Source organism: Mya arenaria, chromosome 14 (assembly GCF_026914265.1).
Source record: "Mya arenaria isolate MELC-2E11 chromosome 14, ASM2691426v1".
NCBI classification, from domain to species: domain Eukaryota; kingdom Metazoa; phylum Mollusca; class Bivalvia; order Myida; family Myidae; genus Mya; species Mya arenaria.
In genome coordinates this window covers 15,742,668-15,762,484 of record NC_069135.1, presented here as the reverse complement: position 1 = coordinate 15,762,484, position 19,817 = coordinate 15,742,668, and the positions used below count along the sequence as shown (strand labels likewise).

The 19,817-nt window shown below is 32.6% G+C and overlaps 1 long non-coding RNA gene across 2 annotated transcripts in view; it reads left to right on the top strand.

The window, feature by feature from the left end:
• The window catches only part of LOC128218486 (uncharacterized), a 42,090-nt gene extending 22,919 nt beyond the window's left edge, over window positions 1-19,171 (top strand). For both annotated transcript variants that reach the window (XR_008258387.1, XR_008258386.1), the window contains one exon: window positions 16,704-19,171. This is a non-coding gene — a long non-coding RNA (uncharacterized LOC128218486). The remainder of the gene's footprint in view (window positions 1-16,703) is intronic.
• Window positions 19,172-19,817: the final 646 nt, after the last annotated feature.

Below are 19,817 nucleotides of genomic sequence, written 5' to 3'. Positions count from 1 at the left end.
AGTCACCTTATGTCTGTGTCTTTCAAGACAAATCCACAGTCTCAATATGACTGTGTCCTTTTAAACAAAACCACAACCACTTTATTTCGTTGTCCTTCCAAATATAACCACATTCAACATATGTGTGTGTGTGTCCTTCCCGATGTTACACAGTCACTATACATCAATCAAAGGATATTTCAATCATCCGCTTTCTTCTGGCACCATTTCTTCTCTTCTTCTAATGCTGAAAACTGCATGGACAAGCCCAGTACCAAACCGCAAACCTGCCACTAAAACCTTATTCTTTAATTGGTAGCCTTTGGTGTATTGTTTATTGTGGTCTTAAGGTGAGTCTGTATTAATAAATTTGTGTATACATTAATGTTTGCAGTAATTTAATATTTCTTTGAGACCATAGTCAAACCCCTGGTTGGGATTAGAGTTGAAACAATTAAAATAACAAAAGATCACAAGCAGGTAGTGACTACCTTCTTTCAAGAAAGGAATTTAAAGTATGTAATAGCCTAATTATTGAAAGAACTTTATTCAAGGACATACATACAAGAAGTCAAGAACTTAATTCAAGGAAAGACTTTCAAGTAGTCAAGAACTTTAATCAAGAAAGGTACTACATGTACAAGAAACGATTAACTTCATTCAGGAAAGAAACCATAACAAGAAGTCAAGAACTTCATTCAAGAAAGAACCTTTAAGAAGCAAAGATCTTCATTTTGAAATGACCTCAAAGTATTAAAGATCTTCATTCAAGAAAGGATCTACAAGAAGTCTAAAACTTTATTCAAAGAAGGATCTACAAGAAGCCATAAACTTCATTAACGAAAGGACCTAGAAGAACAAAATAGAACAGACAGTTTATTTGACTTTTACAAGTGTACATGTCGTAATACATACAGTTATACATATAAACATGCCACATGTCTAAACTTACAATCAGAATATAATGAAATATGAAATAAGCAAACATACTATGTAAATTGAATACCAAATAAGTAATATGTTAACTTTGGCAGTGAGGGTATGTTTCAGAGCTACTATATCAAGATAAATTATTAAGTGAGTTGAGTATAACACTTGATTCTTTAATATATTTACAAACATTCATAGCATCCTTTTATTACATGATTCCAATAACTGATGGAAGTTGAATACAGATGGAATATATACATTATATACAGCATTGTTTTATATAAGTTACATGTCACTGATGATATCATGGACAAATACTTATGAGGTGATATTCATCCTCTATGTCCCTATGATTACAACATAAACAATATCTTTCATTAAAAGGTATATTATTACGAGGTACATTATGAGTGCATAACGTCCTGTTTGTATTCTCAAAAGGTGTACAGAAAATCTCAATCTTACAAAGTATAAAGTAAGTTCTTTGAAACTAAATCTAAATATATTTCATTATCAAAGGCCAAAAACTTCACAATCAACAGACTTATAAATATATTATTGTTTACTCACATTCTTTTTTCATGGGGATTGTGTATGTTCAAAAAGTAGGTGCAACAACATTCATAAACATGCAAAGTAACATTCTACTCTTCTTTGTATTGTTAGAACTACTTTGCCTTTCTGATTTGAGCCATGATATATGTTTTTCAGGATTTTATTGTAATTTTAATGTTAGTCATGGTAAATGTATTATGCTTTGATGAAACATATTTTTGCTCAACTTTGGTTTATGCTATGCATACTATTAGAGTAGTGTTGGTTTTTTAAACTTGTGTCTGTATTGTAGCCACAGTACTTGTATTGAGTGACTTGAATGATGTTGTCTTAATTGTGTTTTAACGCTCATTTTATAGCAAGATCTATATCGGAAAAAATGTTTTATATTTGCTGTGTTTTTAGCTATTTTTATGGTAGCCAATGTTAGTGTATGACATGATTGTGCTCAAGTGTCTTAAGTTTTTTATGTATTCTAAGTTCTGTTTTGGAAGCATCAGTTTCTTTATATCATGATTTTTTAGTGTGGTGTTTTGGCTTTATTTATTTTTTGCTTATTTATGATAGCCACAGTAAATGCATCAAGCTTATGTTGTTAATGTTACGTCAGGTTGTTTTGGCTCCTCTTAATGGCACATTGGTGTGTGTAAGTTCGTGTCATATATTGTCTTGTTTTTCCAGTGTTTTGTGTTAAACTTGGAATTTTTGTGTTAGTGTTGTTGGTTTGTTTTTGGATTCTTTAAAGCCATAATTGCTGCATCAAGAACCCATGTATCAAGTGATATTGAATGCTTTGGCTCATTTAGGCAGCAATAGTCTATGTTCTATTATATGAGGAAGTATATTGTAAATTTGTGTTTGGCTTATTCAGTGAATTGCATTTTAATATCAGCTTGGTTAATGAAGTCTGTTGTATTGTTAATTTGTTTTAACTGTGTGTGAAGCCGCGCTGTATGAATGAAGTCTGTTGTATTGTTAGTTTGTTTTAACTGTTTGTGAAGCCGTGCTGTGTGTATGCAGTCTGTTGTATTGTAATTTTCTTTTAACTGTTTATAAAGCCTCACTGTATGTATGAAGTCTGTTGTACGTTAGTATTTAGCTCTACTGGCCAAAGGCCAGAAGAGTTTATGTGATGGTAATGTGTATGTAGTATGTGCGTCCGTGCGTGCGTCCGTGTGTCCGTGTATCTGTAAACATTTTTTTTTGTTAACGCGATACAGTCTTCTGTTTTGATTGTATCTCGATGAAACTTGTACAGTATTTAGATAATAATTAGAGCTTGGTTCTTTTCGAAAACCGGCCAAATTCGCATATGCATACCTAGATAAAGGGTATTGAAAGTTTTCAATTAAAGAAATGCTATTTTTAGCTAACCTAGTTTTAGCCAGATCCACATGAGTGAATTATATTTTTAGTCAAGTTTACATGTGTAAACTCAAGTTTAGGACTAAGGGAGAGAATTTGCTTTTTGTACTGCAGTTGATTTTGTGAATTACTCTGCCTTGTTCTTGTTGAAAGCCAAAAGGCCATTTTTTTTAGCTCTAAGTGTTTGTAGTTTGCACATTCATCTTAACAAAATTGGTTGTGAATGTTTGTTCAAGTTATGCACCTGGGGTCATTACTGGCCGCACCCAGGGTTCACAGGTTTGGTAAAATTAAATTGGGATAGGTTTGAAAATCTTTTTATGTGTTTTTGCATCCATTTCTATAGAATTGCTTGCGAATGTTTGTTCAAATCGATCAATGTTGTCCTCGGATGCCCTTGACTTTGACCTTTTGACCAACTCTTTTTAAATTTTTAAAATTACAGAATTTTTTACCATGAGTACAGTTTTGAAAGATTTTTTTTTGTCAGATGACTTTTACTTGGCACATATTAAAATAGTTCATGCAACTAATCTGCTTACAATTCTTTCTGGGCTCAGAGGTTGAACGTGCAACGTTTTCAGGTAACCCACACACAAAATGTGAACTATATGTCTGTTGCCTTTTACCCTTACATACATGCTGTGGATTAAAATGACCACAAGAGCCATGCCAGTAGAGCATATGCCCTTTTGGGCCTCTTGTTTACAGTTGGTAAAGCCATGCTATATGTTAGAAGTCTGTTGTATTGTAATGTTGTTTTTACTGTTTGTTTAACCATGCTATAGGTATGAAGTATGTTATAATGCTAGTTTGTTTTAACTGTTTGTAAAGCCATGCTATATGTATGAAGTATTTTGTATTGTAAGTGTTTTTCAGTTTGTAAACCATGTAAGAAGTCTGTTGTATCATTATTTGTTTTTACTGTTTGTAAAGCCATGCTGTATGTGTGCATTATGTTGTATTGTAATTTGTTGTTTAGCCATGCTATATGAAATACGTCTTTTGTGTTGTACATTTGTTTTTACTGTTTGTAAAGCCATGCTGTATGTAAGAAGTCTGTTGTATTGTAAGTTTGTTTTTACTCATGTGAAGCCATGATGTGTGTTAAGTATGCATGAAGGCTTTTGTCTTGTTAGTCATTTGTATTGTAAGTTTGTTTTACTGTTTGTGAATCCATGCTTCATGTATGTTGTCTGTTGTATTGCATGGATGATACACTGTTTGTGAATCAATGCTGTATTTATGAAGTTGGTTGTATTGTAAGTTTATTTTGACTGTTTGTAAAGCCATGCTGTATTTAAGGAGTCTGTTGAATTGTACGTTTGTGTTTACTGTTTGGAAGCTATGCTGTATGCATAAGGCCTATTGTATTGTAAGTTTGTTTTTACTCTTTGAAAAGCCATGCTGTATGTATGTAGTCTGTTGTATTGTAAGTTTGATTTTACTGTTTGTGAAGCTATTCTATATTCATGTAGTCCTTTATATTGTAAAATGTTTTTATTGGTTGTGAAGTCATGCTGTAAATATGAAGTCTGTTGCATTGTAAAGTCCTTATTGTTTATAAAGGCATGATGTATGTTTGTATCATGTCTGTTTTATTGTTAGTTTGTTTTTACTGGTTTCAAAGAACTGCTGTATGTATGAAGTATGGTGTGTTTTAAGTTTGTTTTTACTTTTTGTAAAGCCATGTTGTATGTATGAGGCTTATTGAATTGTAATTTGTTTTTACTGTTTGTAAAGCAATGCCGTGTGAATGTAATATGTTGTATTGTAAGTTTGTTTTTTACTGTTAGTAAAGCCATGCTGTAAGTAAAGAAAATGTTGTATTGTAAGGTTGATTTTCCTATATTTAAAGCCATGGTATATGTAAGAAGTGCTTTGCATAACTTTTACTGTAAGTTTGTCTTTACTCTTTGTAAACCAATGCTGTATATATAACATCTGTAGTATTTTTGTAAGATTGTGTTTTACTCTTTGTTAAACCAATGCTGTATGTATAACATTTGTAGTATTTTTGTAAGATTGTTTTTACTCTTTGTTAAGCCTTGCTGTATGTATAACATCTGTAGTATTCTTGTAAGATTGTTTTTTACTCTTTGTTAAGCCATGCTGAATGTATAACATTTGTAGTATTTTTGGAAGATTGTTTTTTTACTCTTTGTTAAGCCATGCTGTATGTTTAACATTTGTAGTATTTTTGTAAGATTGTTTTTTACTCTTTGTTAAGTCATGCTGTATGTATAACATTTGTAGTATTTTTGTAATATTGTTTTTTACTCTTTGTTAACCCATGCTGTATGTATAACGTTGGTAGTATTTTTGTAAGATTGTTTTTTACTCTTTGTTAACCCATGCTGTATGTATAACATCTGTAGTATTTTTGTAAGATTGTTTTTACTCTTTGTTAAGTCATGCTGTATGTATAACATTTGTAGTATTTTTGTAAGATTGTTTGTTACTCTTTGTTAAGCCATGCTGTATGTATAACATCTGTAGTATTTTTGTAAGATTGTTTTTTACTCTTTGTTAAGCCATGCTGTATGTACATCATTTGTAATATTTTTGTAAGATTGTTTTTTACTCTTTGTTAAGACATGCTGTATGTATAACATCTGTAGTATTTTTGTAAAATTGTTTTTTACTCTTTGTTAAGCCATGCTGAATGTATAACATTTGTAGTATTTTTGGAAGATTGTTTGTTTTATTACTCTTTGTTAAGCCATGCTGTATGTATAACATTTGTAATATTTTTGTAAGATTGTTTTTTACTCTTTGTTAAGCCATGCTGTATGTATAACATTTGTAGTATTTTTGGAAGATTGTTTTTTACTCTTTGTTAACCCATGCTGTATGTATAACATTTGTAGTATTTTTGTAAGATTGTTTTTTACTCTTTGTTAACCCATGCTGTATGTATAACATTTGTAGTATTTTTAGAAGATTGTTTTTTTACTCTTTGTTAACCCATGCTGTATGTATAACATTTGTAGTATTTTTGTAAGATTGTTTTTTTACTCTTTGTTAAGCCATGCTGTATGTACAACATTTGTAATATTTTTGTAAGATTGTTTTTTACTCTTTGTTAAGACATGCTGTATGTATAACATCTGTAGTATTTTTGTAAAATTGTTTTTTACTCTTTGTTAAGCCATGCTGAATGTATAACATTTGTAGTATTTTTGGAAGATTGTTTTTTTACTCTTTGTTAAGCCATGCTGTATGTATAACATTTGTAATATTTTTGTAAGATTGTTTTTTACTCTTTGTTAACCCATGCTGTATGTATAACATTTGTAGTATTTTTAGAAGATTGTTTTTTTACTCTTTGTTAACCCATGCTGTATGTATAACATTTGTAGTATTTTTGAAAGATTGTTTTTTACTCTTTGTTAAGCCATGCTCTATGTTAGAACATTGTTTTATTGTAAGTTTGTTTTTACTTGTAAAGCCATGTTTATTTATGAAGCCTATTGTATTGTAAGTTTGTTTTTACTGTATGTAATGCCATGCTGTAATGTAAGCTTAGTGTACTCGTTTAATTTATTGTATATTATAAATGTAAATAGTATGAATGAAGTATATATGTATGTAGTGCTGTATGTATAAAGTCTGTTGTATTGTGAGTTTGTTTTTACTCCTTGTAAAGTCTTTGATAAGGCATGCTGTATGTATGAAGTATGTTGTATTATAAGTTTGTTTTTACTCTTTGTAAAGCCATGCTGTATGTTTAGTATGTATTAAGGCTCTTGTATTGTAAGTCTTTTGTATTGTAAGTTTACTCTCTTTATTCTTTGTTAAGCCATGCTGTATGTATGATTTTTTTGCATTGTAAGTTTGTTTTTACTGTTTGTAAAGCCATATTGTTTGTATGTAGTCTGTTGTATTGTAAGTTTGTTTAGTAAAGCCATGCTTTATGTATGAAATCTTTTGCATTGTAGTTTGTTTTTACTGTTTGTTAAGCCATGTTGTTTGTATAAGTCTGTTGTATTGTAAGTTTGTTTTTCCTTTTTGTAAAGCCATGCTGTGTTTATGAAATCTGCTGTTTTGTAAATTTGTTGTTTTTTCCATTTGTTTAGCCATGCATATTTATGAATCTTATTGTATTGTTGGTCTGTTTTTACTCTTTGTTAAGCGGATGCTTGTATGAAGTCTGTTTTATCGTAAGTTTGGCTTTACTCGTTGAAGCCATGCCATATGTATGAAGTCTGTTGAACTCTTAAGTTTGTTTTTACTCTTTGTAAAGCCAAGCTTTATGCATTTAGTATGATGTACTGTAAGTTTTTCTTTGCATCTTCTTATAGGCCATTACAACTTATACACATTATTCTTACGTTTGATTTGGCTCCATACTGATTGTTTTAGATCTTTATATTTTATGGTATATGTTTTGATTTATGTTGATTATTTAAAACTCCCTCCCAGGTTTATTTTTATTTTTACCTTACCATTTCAAATGGATGGAGTATGTTGTCTTGTAAGTGTGCTTTTGTACTATCATTGTAGCCATGCAATATCTATGTATAGATTCTGGCATACTGTTTGTTGTTTGGGCTTTATATGGTAGCCATCCTACATGTTTAAAGTTTGGTGTATTGTTTTTTTTAAGTTTTAAAATCTATGAATTGTAGCCATGCTATGCATATAACGTCTGTTGTAGTGCAAGTTTGACTACAATTGTCATGTTATTGCAGCCATGCTATATGTATGAAGTATTATAATATTGTATTATTAGAATGTTATCTTTTTTATTTATTAAACCTGGTATATTGTTTGTTTTGGCTTTTTATTAAAGCCATGCAACATGTATTCAGTCTGGGGTAATATGAGATTGTTTTGGGCTCTTTATTATAGCCTTCCTCTAAGTATGAAATATGTTGTATTGATAGATTATGTTTGGCTCTTTATGGTAGCCATGTTACCTGTATGAAGTCTGAGGTATTGTTAGGTTGTACATGTATTTGGTTCTTTATTGTAACCATATTAGATGAATGAAGTCTGGTGTACTGTTAGGTTGTTTTAGGTTCTTATATATAACCATGTTATATATATATATATATATATATATATATATATATATATATATGAAGTATGGTGTATTGATAAGTTGTGCTTGACCTTTCACTGTAGCCATGCTACATCAAATGTATGAAGTATGGTGTATTGTTAGTGTTTTTTATCTCTTTATTATAGCCTTGTTAGCTTGTTTTGGCTCTTTATGGTAGCCATGCTTTGTTATCTGTTGTGTTGTTAGTTATTTTGTGTTTTAATATATAATAACATTTATATATATTTATGTAAGTGCCTGTGTATTGTTAGTTTGATTTTTATGGCTATATGTATGAAGTCTGGAATACTGTTAGAATTGTTTTTGCTCTTTATTGTAGCCATGCTTTATGTATAAAATCTTGTGTATTGTCTGTTTGATTATTGTCAGTTTATGTCAGCCATGCTATATGTAGAAGGATGGTGCATTTATAGGTTTTTATTTTTTATGATAACCAGGCTACATGTATTGATTTTGTTGTTTGTTTATTTTTGGCTCCTTCTTGTAGCGATGCTCTATTTTTGCAATATGTGTATTGTTGTTTTCTTATTGGCTCTTCATTGTGGCCATGCTAAACATATGAAGGCTTATGTATTGTTATCTTTTTATCTTTATGATGGCCATGCTTCATTGTAACATGGGTTGAATATGTTGTATTTTTATATTGTTTGTATTTTATGAAAGCCATTTTCTGTGTATGGAGTTTGATGTAGTGTTAGTTTGTTTTAGTGTCTTTTTCGAAGCCATGTCACATATATTCAATATGTTGTGTTGCTATTTTTGTGAAAGCCTTCCTCTGTGTATGACTTGTGTTTTATTGTTGTTGTTTATTCTTATTCTTATATCCATGCTGTATTTATGAAGTATGCTGTGTTGTAAGTTTGTTTTGGCTCTTTATTTCAGCCATGCTATTTGAATGAAGTCTTGAGAATTGCTTCTTTGTCTTTTTATGATAGCTTTTCTATATGTAAAAGGTGTGTGTAATCTAAGTTTGTTTTGGGGTTTATTAGTAGCAAAACCATAATTATGTATTTGATATTTTGAATTGCCATGTTTTGTTTAAAACAATTATTATATATGAAGTTGTGTGTATTTTAGTGTTTGTTTTCTTTGAAGAAGCCATGCAAATAGTATGAAGTCTGATTTATTGTTAGTTAATTGGTGAAACATTATTAAAACCATGTTTCATGCATAAGGTTTGTTGTACCTTATTGTGTGTGACACTGTATTGTTAATCTGATCATGATATAGAAGTCTTTTTATATGTATTTGTATTGTGATTTTTTATTTTGTTTTTTCCCCTGTTATGGCCACATGTGTCGGTTAAAATGTGTTGGTACTTTTATTATGTTTTTTATGGTATGCTTCCTTGCTTAGAGCATATAGTAATATTAGTTTGTTTTTGTCTGTTATGGTACCCATGATGGGTATGAAGTGTGTTGAAATTGTAACTATTTTTTAAGTGTTGTTTTAGAGTAGTGCGCCATTCTAGTTGTAAGAAATCTGGGAAATTAAGTCTTTAATTATAGCAATGCTATTTGTATGTAGTTTGTTGAACTTTTTGTCTTCTTTTGGCTCTGTATTGTTTTTGTTTGTTTCTTTGTTATTTTTCTATGGTTGTCATTTTATGGAATTGTAGGCTGATGCATCACAATTTGTGTTTGTAATCGTAAAGTAGCCATGCCATATAATTTATGAAGTATTTGTTTTTGCTTTTTGCTCTTTACAGAATCCATGCTTTATACACACGTTCTGTTGTATTGTTAGAGTGTTTTAATGGTCTGCTTGTAAACTTTTTATATGTTTAAAGTAATTTGATTGTTTTAGTTAATTCTTGTTAATTCTTGTTATATGTATGAAGACTGTTGTGTTGTTAGTTTGGATTTGGTTTTTTGGTAGCCTCGATTGCTATATGTATGGTTTGGTGTATTGTAAGATTGTATGTTGCTGTTTTTTAAGGTTGTCTTGCTATATGTATGGATTATTGTGTATTGTTAGTTTGTTTTTCTCTTTTTGTTGTAAAATTCATATGGTTTTAAAGCCATTTGTATTGTTAGATTTTATTGTTTCTTCGTGGCAGCCCTGTTATAAATGTGAAGTCTGTTGTATTGTTAGTTTGTTTTTGGCTCCCCATGGCAACCATGCTGTAAATATGAAGTCTAGTATATTTTTAGTTTGGTTTTAGCTCTTTTATGTATGACATGTTAAATGCGTGAAGTCAGTGTTTTAAGGTTTGTTTTTGGCTCTGTTTGGTAGTTCTGCTATTTGTTTGAAGCCTGTTCATTTTGCTATTCTTATTATTTGGTTTGGAGTCATGATTTATATGTTTTGTTTGTTTTATGTTATAGGTAACAAGCTATATCTATTTACATTTTTTGCAGTTGAGTGACTTTTAAGCATTAGTTAATATTAATAGTCTTTGGCAACCATGGTCTATGTAATTTGTTAATATATTTTTAATCACTGCCATATTTTTGTGTTTTTTTTGTCCTAGTTTTGAAACATATATTGAGTGATTTTTTATATTTCTCCATTAGAAAAGAACACTTTATATATTTAGATTTTCTTTCAAGAACTAAAAGGTAATTGGATTGCATTAAACGTGCGTCTTCCATGTAACGGGTGTGTCCCTGCAGTCCTATATATGTCTACTACACATTCTCTTCTACTAGAACATTCTCTGTCAGCTTGGCCACAAAACATAAAAAAACCCTGCTTATTATTTAAAAACATATAAGCTCACAAGAATTCCTGACCAATTAGACCTCGGAAAAAAAACACATTTAGTTTTGGCTACCCAACCCAACATACCAAATAGGCACTGCCCTTTCCCTTTTTAGCTCGACTATTCGAAGAATAAGGAGAGCTATACTACTCACCCAAGCGTCGGCGTCGGCGTCACACCTTGGTTAAGATTTTGCGTGCAAGCACACATAGGTTAATATCTCAGCAACTACTTAAGGTATTACATTGAGACTTTATACAATGGTACTCAACCATCCAACCTACCTAATTAACCAAGTTTGATAACTCTACTTTGCATTTAATGCCAAATATAGGCCTTTATTATTTGGCTTAGAAATTCTGGTTAAGGTTTTGCGTGCAAGCACACATAGGTTAATATCTCAGCAACTACTTGAGGTATTGCATTGAGACTTGATACAATGGTACTCAACCATCCAACCTACTTAATTAACCAAGTAAGATAACTCTAGATTGCATTTTATGCAAATAATTGCCCTTTATTATTTGACTAAGAAATTCTGGTTAAGGTTTTGCGTGCAAGCACACATAGGTTAATTTCTCAGCAACTGCTTGAGGTATTGCATTGAGACTTGATATAGTGGTACTCAATCATCCAACCTACTTAATTTACCAAGTTAGATAACTCTAGTTTGCATTTAATGCAAATAATTGCCCTTTATTATTCGACTCAGAAAATCTGGTTAAGGTTTTGCATGTAAGCACACATAGGTTAATATCTCAGCAACTACTGGATGAATTGCATTGAGACTTTATTAAATGGTACTCAACCATCCAATCTACTTAAATAACCAAGTAAGATAACTCAAGATTGCATTAAATTCAAATAATGGCCCCTTTTTTATTCAACATAGAAATTCTGGTGAAGGTTTTGCATGTAACCACTTGAGAGTCAATACCTCAGCGAATACATCATGTATTGCATTGAATCTTTACACACAGGCTCCCAACCATTTAACCTTCTTATCTAATCAAGTAAGATAACTCTATCTTTCATATTAAATAATTTTTGCCCCTTTATTATGCGACTTAGAAATTCTGGTTAAGGTCTTGCATGTTAGCACACATAGGATAATATCTCAGCAACTACTTGATATATTGCATTGAGACTTTATACAATGGTATACAACCATCCAACCTAATTGAATAACCAAGTTAGATAACTGTGTTTTGCAAATAATGGCCCTTTATTATTACACTTAAAACTTCTGGTTAAAATTTTGCATGGAACCACATTTATGTTAATATCTCCGCACATCATGTATTGCATTAAAATCTCATCTAACAGTGATCCATGCTTGTTTCGCCAAAACTTTTCAATCCTTACACTGAAAAGCGGCGGAATAGTCGAGCGCGCTGTCTCTGTTACAACTCTTGTTATACTTTGTTGTAGTTAGATCTACTGGCCAAAGAGCTTATGAGATGGTTATGTGTACGTAGTATATGCGTCTGTAAACAATTGCTTGTGAACTCGATACAATCTTCAGTTTTGCTTGTATTTCTATGAAACTTGTACAGTGTTTAAATATATATTTGAGCTTGGTTCCTTTCAAAACAATGCCAAGATTATTGCCCGTGAAAGTTTAAAAACAAATTATATTTTAGCTAACCTAGTTTTAGTCAGGTCTGCATGAGCGAATTCTTTTTGTAGCCATGTTAACATGTAAAGTCAAGTCTAGGATTAAAGGGAGACAACTTGCTTTTTGGTTCTGCAGTTGATTTTGTCAATTACTCCGCCTTGTTCTTGCTGAAATCCATAAGGCCAATTTATTAGCTCTATTGTCTGTATTTCGCGCATTCATCGAAACAAAATTCGTTTAGAATATGTGTTCAAAATATGCACCGGGGGTCAGTACTGCCCACACCAAGTGTTCACAAGTTTGTACACTTAATTTGGGAAATGTTTGAAAAGCTGTTTGTGTTTTCGCGCATCCATCTCAGCATAATTGCCTGTGAATGTTTGTTCAAATTATGCCACTGGGGTTATAACTGGCCATCCAACGGTGTTCAAAGGTTCGGACTTGCTATTTTGAATAAGGCACAATTTAGTGATCTGCTACCAGGGTTGTTCAAATTATGACCATGGGGTCAAAAAGCTGGCACTGCCCCCTGGGGTCACAATTTTTCTAGAAACTTATTTAAGAAAATTTTCAAAATCCTCTTGTTTCAAACCACAAAGATCGTACCTTTGATGTTTGTTGTGGAGAATCATATGATGACTGTCGAGCAAAGCATTTGAAAATATGCCCCTTGAGCTAAAGCTGGCCCCACCCCTTTTGATTTTTTTTATTTTTAAAGCTACAGCAATGATATTTAGACCATTTCTACAGTTTTGCAAATGAGCATCAATGTTGTCATCGAATGCCCTTAACTTTGACCTTTTGACCAACTTCTTTATTTTTAAAACTACAGAAAATTTGACCATGAATACAGTAATATAAAACAATTTTTTGTCAGATGACCTTTACTTGGCACATATTAAAATAGTTTATGCAGAGACAAATAGAGATCTGCTAACAACACTAACTGTCCTCAGATGTTGATCGTGCAACATTTTCATGTAACCAAAACACAAAACGTGATCTATATGTATGTTGCCTTTTACCCAAGCATACATGCTCTGGATTAAAAATTATCACAAGAGCCATGCCAGTAGAGCATAGGCCGTTTTTGGCCTCCTCTTCGTAAGTGTGTTTTAAACACGTAATTTAAAAACGTTAAAGTTACTTGAACACTCCTACCTAATGCTGATAATAACTTTTTTACATAAAGCATAATAGAAAACGAAATATTTCATTTGAAAAAAAGCCTACATACAAGTACCCTGTTTTGAAAAAGATATAATCCTTACTAAAAAGTTCAATTTTGTATGCCTTATACCATCCACCAGAAAATAACGTTCAATGCTTAATTGTGTTGGTCATTGTGAAATAAAGAAGTAAGGAAGTAAAATAACAATCCTACCTTCATCTTCACAACTAGAGTTGATAGTAGGGAAAAGCCAAAAAATCCATTAGATGATTGGAGCCTTTTTATAAAAAAAATTGTATGTCAAAACAAAATTTCGACAGATTTTAACTTAATCGTGTGAATTTCTGAATTTAGTTCACAATAAAGTGAACTCATGTTTTTCTCACCTTAATCTGAAAAGCCTAAAATACAAAAGTTGTTTCTTTGTGCTGTTGTGGTTTTATTCAAGGTATTGCATGCATATTCCTAGATCATAATGTCACACACTTATATAACTTGCTGTGTGGATAGACCTATTTCAAAAGAAACCATTGACATACCAGTCCTTTTAGCTCACAAATGCCCAAGGTGAGCTATTGTGATCACTGATCAGTCTTTGTCCGTGGTCTGTCCGTCCAAAATCAACAATTGCTTAAAAAAAATCATCTCTGAAATTTCCAGGCCAAATTTATTAAAATTTCACAAAAATCTTCCTTGGGTGTTCCTCTACAAAATACAACAAGAGATCACGATTGATAAACAACAACAACAACAGCAACAACAAAATGACTGACTTTAAAAGCATCTCTTCTGAAACTTACACTCCAAATTCAATTATACCTTACAGAAAGCTTCCTTGGGTGACCCAAAAATACAACAAGGGATCATGATTTATCAACAACATCAAAAGCAACAACATCAAAATGGCTGATTTCCTGTTTTGTTTAAAAAAGCATATCCCCTGAAACTAACACTTCGAATTCAATGAAACTTCTACAAAAAATATAACAAAGATTCCCGATTGATCACAAACAACATTTACAAAATGACCAACTTCCTGTTTTGCTTTATAAAAAACATCTTCTTTAAAACTACCAGACCAGTCCAAATTCAATGAAACTATACAGGAATCTTCCTAGGGTCACCTTTTTGGATAACCTTCTACAAAAATATAAGGTGTCGAGATTGATCAAATACAAACAACATTCTGGCAAACTTCTTGTTTTGCTTTAAAAGAAATCTTTCTTCTTAAACTACAGGGCCATATTCACTGGAACTTAACAGGAAGCTTCATTGCATCATACTCTATAAAAATACAACAAGGCATTGAGATTGATCATGAACAACAACACAATTGCTGACTTTTTTTGCTTTAAAAATTCTCTGAAACTACCGGGCCAAATTTAATAAACTATACAGGTAGCTTTATTGCATGACCCTTTACAAATATAAATTTAGGCATCATTATCAGTAAAGATTTGTTTTAATTGCAACATTTTTATACAGAGTTGTAGCCATTGAAAACATGAATGGCATCTGAAATCTGTATAAACAAATTCTGAGCTTCTTTTCCTATAACTAGACATGTACTGTTTCACTGTTACCATAGCATGGGTTTTTACATGTCTAGGTACTGTGTCACTGTTACCCCCGGTATCATAGCCAAGGCTTTTACATGTATAGGTACGGTACTGTGTCACTTTTGTCATAGCCTGGGTTTCAACGTATCTAGAATCTGTGTCACTGTTGTCATAGCCAGGGCTTTCACATGTCTAGGTACTGTATCACTGTTCTCATAGCCAGTTGAAACCTGGTTATTAGAATGTCGAACGTCGTTGTTCGGGCGGGCATCCTGGCGCCGTCAAACTCACCTATGAAACTGAATAACTTTAGTAAGGGTTGATATATCTTGACCAAACTTAGTCTATAAAAAGAGTTTATGGGTACCTTTCATGAAATTGCGTTTATGGTCCATAGGATCAAGGTCAAGGTCACTGTTACTAAAAATAGAAAAATGGTTGATATTTAATAACTTTAGTTAGAGATGACATAATTATCTTGACTAAACTTGGTCTGTGGGAAGAGTTTATGGATACCTTTCATGGGATTGCGTTTGGGGTCCCTAAGGTCAAGGTCAAGGTCACTGTTACTAAATTGAAAACGGTTGAAACTGAATAACTTTAGAAAGGGATAACATATCTTGACTAAACTTTGTCTATAGGAAGAGTTTATGGAGACCTTTCATGGAATTGCGATTGGGGTCACTAGGTTCAAGGTCACTGTTATTAAAATAGAAAAATGGTTGAAACTGAATAACATCAGTTAGGGATGATATATCTTGACTAAAATTGGTCTATAGGAAGAGTTTATGGAGACCTTTCATGGGATTGTGTTTGGGGTCCCTATGGTCACGGTCAAGGTCACTGTTACTAAAAATAGAAAAAACGGTTGAAACCGTATAACTTTAGTTAGGGATGACATATCTTGATCAAACTTGGTCTATAGGAAGAATTTATGGAGACCTTTCATTGGATTGGATTTGGGTTCCCTAGGTTCAAGGTCAAGGTCACTGTTACTAAAAATAGGAAAACATTTGAAACTGAATTATTTTAGTAAGGGTTGACATATCTTGATCAAACTTGGTCTATAGAAAGAGTCTATGGATACCTTTCATGGGATTGCGTTTTGGTTCCTTAGAGTCAAGGTCAAGGTCACTGTTACTAAAAATAGAAAAAACAGTTGAAACTGAATAACTTTAGTAAGGGTTAACATATTTTGACCAAAGCCAGGTATAAAGGACGAGTTTATGGATACCTTTCATGGGATTGCGTTTGGGGTCCCTTGATTCAAGGTCAAGGTCACTGTTGCTAAAAATAGAAAAATGGTTGAAACTCAATAACTTAAGTTAGGGTTGATATATCCTGACCCAACTTGGTATAAAGGAAGCGTTTATGGATACCTTTCAATCGAGTGCATTTGGGGCCCCTAGGGTCAAGGTCACTGTTATTAAAAATAGGAAAACAGACACAGACTGAAGTTCTTCTGTCAATCATTAAAACCCTGGTTTCGTCGCATTGCGGCGTTTCTTGTTCATTCTTACATTTGGAAAATGTGGGTGTTTGGTTGATTTAACAAAAAATATTAAAAGGTACAATTTCTTCACTTATATGTTGTTGGTTTTTCTTATATATATATATAAAGAAAAACACTGTGTCTTCTTCTGTTTCAAACTAAAAGTAATTAATTAAATATTGTTGATAAAATGTTTATTCGAAGTGAACACTTAATTTGCCTCTGATGATTCAATAATACATCTGTTTTATACTTTCATAAGCATATTCCTCAGGATCCCCTACATCTCTAAATATCGCAAACAGCCACATCATATTCCTGAGGACCTTTACATCTCTACAAGGAGGGACACACAAACAGACACATCATATTCCTGAGGACCTTTACATATCTACTAGGAGGGACACATAAACAGACACATCATATTCCTGAGGACCTTTACATCTCAACATAAAAGGTCACACAAACAGCCACATCATATTCCTGAGGACCTTTACTTCTCAACAATGAGGGACACACAAACAGCCACATCATATTCCTGAGGACCTTTACATCTCAATATAGAGGGACACACAAACAGACGCATCATATTCCCGAGGACCTTAACATCTCTACACGGAGGAACACACAAACAGCCACATCATATTCCTGAGGGCCTTTGCTTCTCAACCTAAAGGGTAACACAAACAGCCACATCATATTCCTGAGGACCTTTACATCTCTACAAGGAATGATACACAAACAGCCACATCATATTCCTGAGGACCTTTACATCTCAAAATAGAGGGACACAGAAACAGCCACATCATATTCCTGAGGATCTTTACATCTCTACAAGGAGGGACACACAAACAGCCACATCATATTCCTGAGGACCTTTACATCTCTACAAGGAGGGACACACAAACGTCCACATCATACTCCTGAAAACCTTTACATCTCAACATAGAGGGACACATAAACAGCCACATCATATTCCTGAGGACCTTTACATCTCAACATAGAGGGGCACACAAACAGCCACATCATATTCCTGAGGACCTTTACATTTCAACATAGAGGGACACACAAACAGCCACATCATACTCCTGAAAACCTTTACAACTCAATATTTAGTGACACACAAACAGCCACATCATATTCCTGAGGACCTTTCAGCAAATTGAGTTATTGTCCTGTGTTACGTTTCTTGATCAGAACCATTTTTGAAAACTACAGTATGTAATTCAACTACACACGATAGTTAAGCACAATGAGAATAAGTAGAGTGTACAAGAAACTGTTGAAGCTACTAACAGATCGTTTGCCCTTTGTAACCAGCTGGCTCCGATTTCGCGAAACTACTTAAGCTTTACAGGCTTAAGTAGCTTATTTCAAAATGTCAAAATATATACTTAACTAGATTTTGATAAATCATAAAAACCTCTTCTGATAATCATGATGATAATTCCTTTCTCAAGTATAAAATCTCTTAAAGAAGTAAACATTATTATTGAAATCCAAAAATAGTGAGCTTAGCTTAATCCTGTTTATAGGGACTTCAGAAGATTCGAGATTTCGGGGCCAGAGCATTTCTTCAACATTTCTAGATCAAATTCAGTGGAGCTTCATTCAATGATAGAATTGAATGAGAGTAAGTACATTATACAAGAAGGGTAACCCTAACCCATACAAGAACTACTAGTCAAGTTAAGCTTTTCGAAGTTATTGCCATGTATGACATTTTTCCTTGTCCATAACTTAAAAATACTTGTTAGAACTTAATTAAACTACATACAATTGTAAAGTACAGTGATAATAAGTAAAGTTGACATAACACTATTATACCTTATAAAGATGGCATTATTACCCTGTCCGGAACATAACTACATGATGAAACATTTTTTAAAGCACAATGAGCGGAAATGCATTGTATAAAAAGCATAACTCTATTTCAGCTCAGTGCAGAGCTACTGCCCTTTGTCACTTTTTTGTTCGGAAAACTTAAATACTACTCGATGGAATTTAATTAACAACTCTGTTTTAGGGAATATTAGAATAATAAGTAATGCTACACTTGTTTCCCTAGCGCCGGTCGGTGTCTCAGTTTGTTGAAGGATTTGCATAATAGCAACAATACATTCAAGATCTAAGCAAGTATATCATGTATTGATTGAAAGAAATTATACGTGTTCCCAACATAACTTAATAATTATTAATGATTATGTTTGATTATACCTATAGGAAAACAAAGCAAATTATGGACCTTTTTCTTTTGACTTGGACATTCTGATTAAGGTTTTGCATGTAAGCACACATATCAGCCACTAGTTGATGCATTGATTGTATTTCGACTTTATACAATGATACTCAACCGTTCATCCCAATCAAATAACCAAGTTTATTTGTGACATTTGTACTCAACTATACAACCTTTGATTAGGCCAATTTTATAGTTCTTTTGGGTTGCTTATGGCTTTTACCTCAAAACAAATTGTTTTGCATGTAAGAAAACATAGCATACTTGATAAATTGCATTGAAACTTTATACAAAGGTACCACACTGTCTTTCAAGTAGTGTTTGTTCCTTTTTTATTCAATTTCTTTCGTCTGGTTTAGGTTTTGCATTTCAATCTAACATCTAATCCATGTATTGTTTTGAAACCTTATACAGTTTGCTCACTCTGGATTGTATATAATGCAAATCTGGCAAAGTTCTTTGAGCTTAAGCTTTTGCGATAGAGGGATTGTTCGTCGTCAATATTTTTATCTTAACAACAACTTTATCACTACGACAAGATCAATTAAACTTCGCAGGAATGTTCCTTGGGTGGTTCTTATCCAGATTTCGATAAAAGTTTTCCAATTAAGGAACATTGCGGAGTTGATGTGTGTGTGGAGTCGGACTCCACGTGTATTTTGACCAGCCCAATTGCGCTCATATCCCCGATAATGACATCAACCCCGCAATTAATTCCTTATATTTACACCAATAGTTCATTATTTTTTCAAGAAACGTTAAAAATGTACTTCATTTCATTTCGGATTACCTTTCAGTAATCCTTTCTACTCATTCTGTAAATAGGACGACCCGACTGTTACCGGAAACATTTTTTTTAAATGACGTCACAATAACGGGAAAAGATCAACCACTTTAAATCACTTTTAAACATAAAATTGAAACACTGCAACAAAACGTTTAAAATATAATAACTTAACATTTTCTAAAATGTTGATTTATATTTTACGGGGCCTGCTGACATGATACAAACAATAACAAGATCAATAGTTTTCATGTATATAATTGTTATGCGATGAATTGCGATCCGAAGATGTTGCGTTCATCGATTGGTGAACGCAATTGCCGAAAGGCAGTTCATTTAAGGAATGGAAGTTG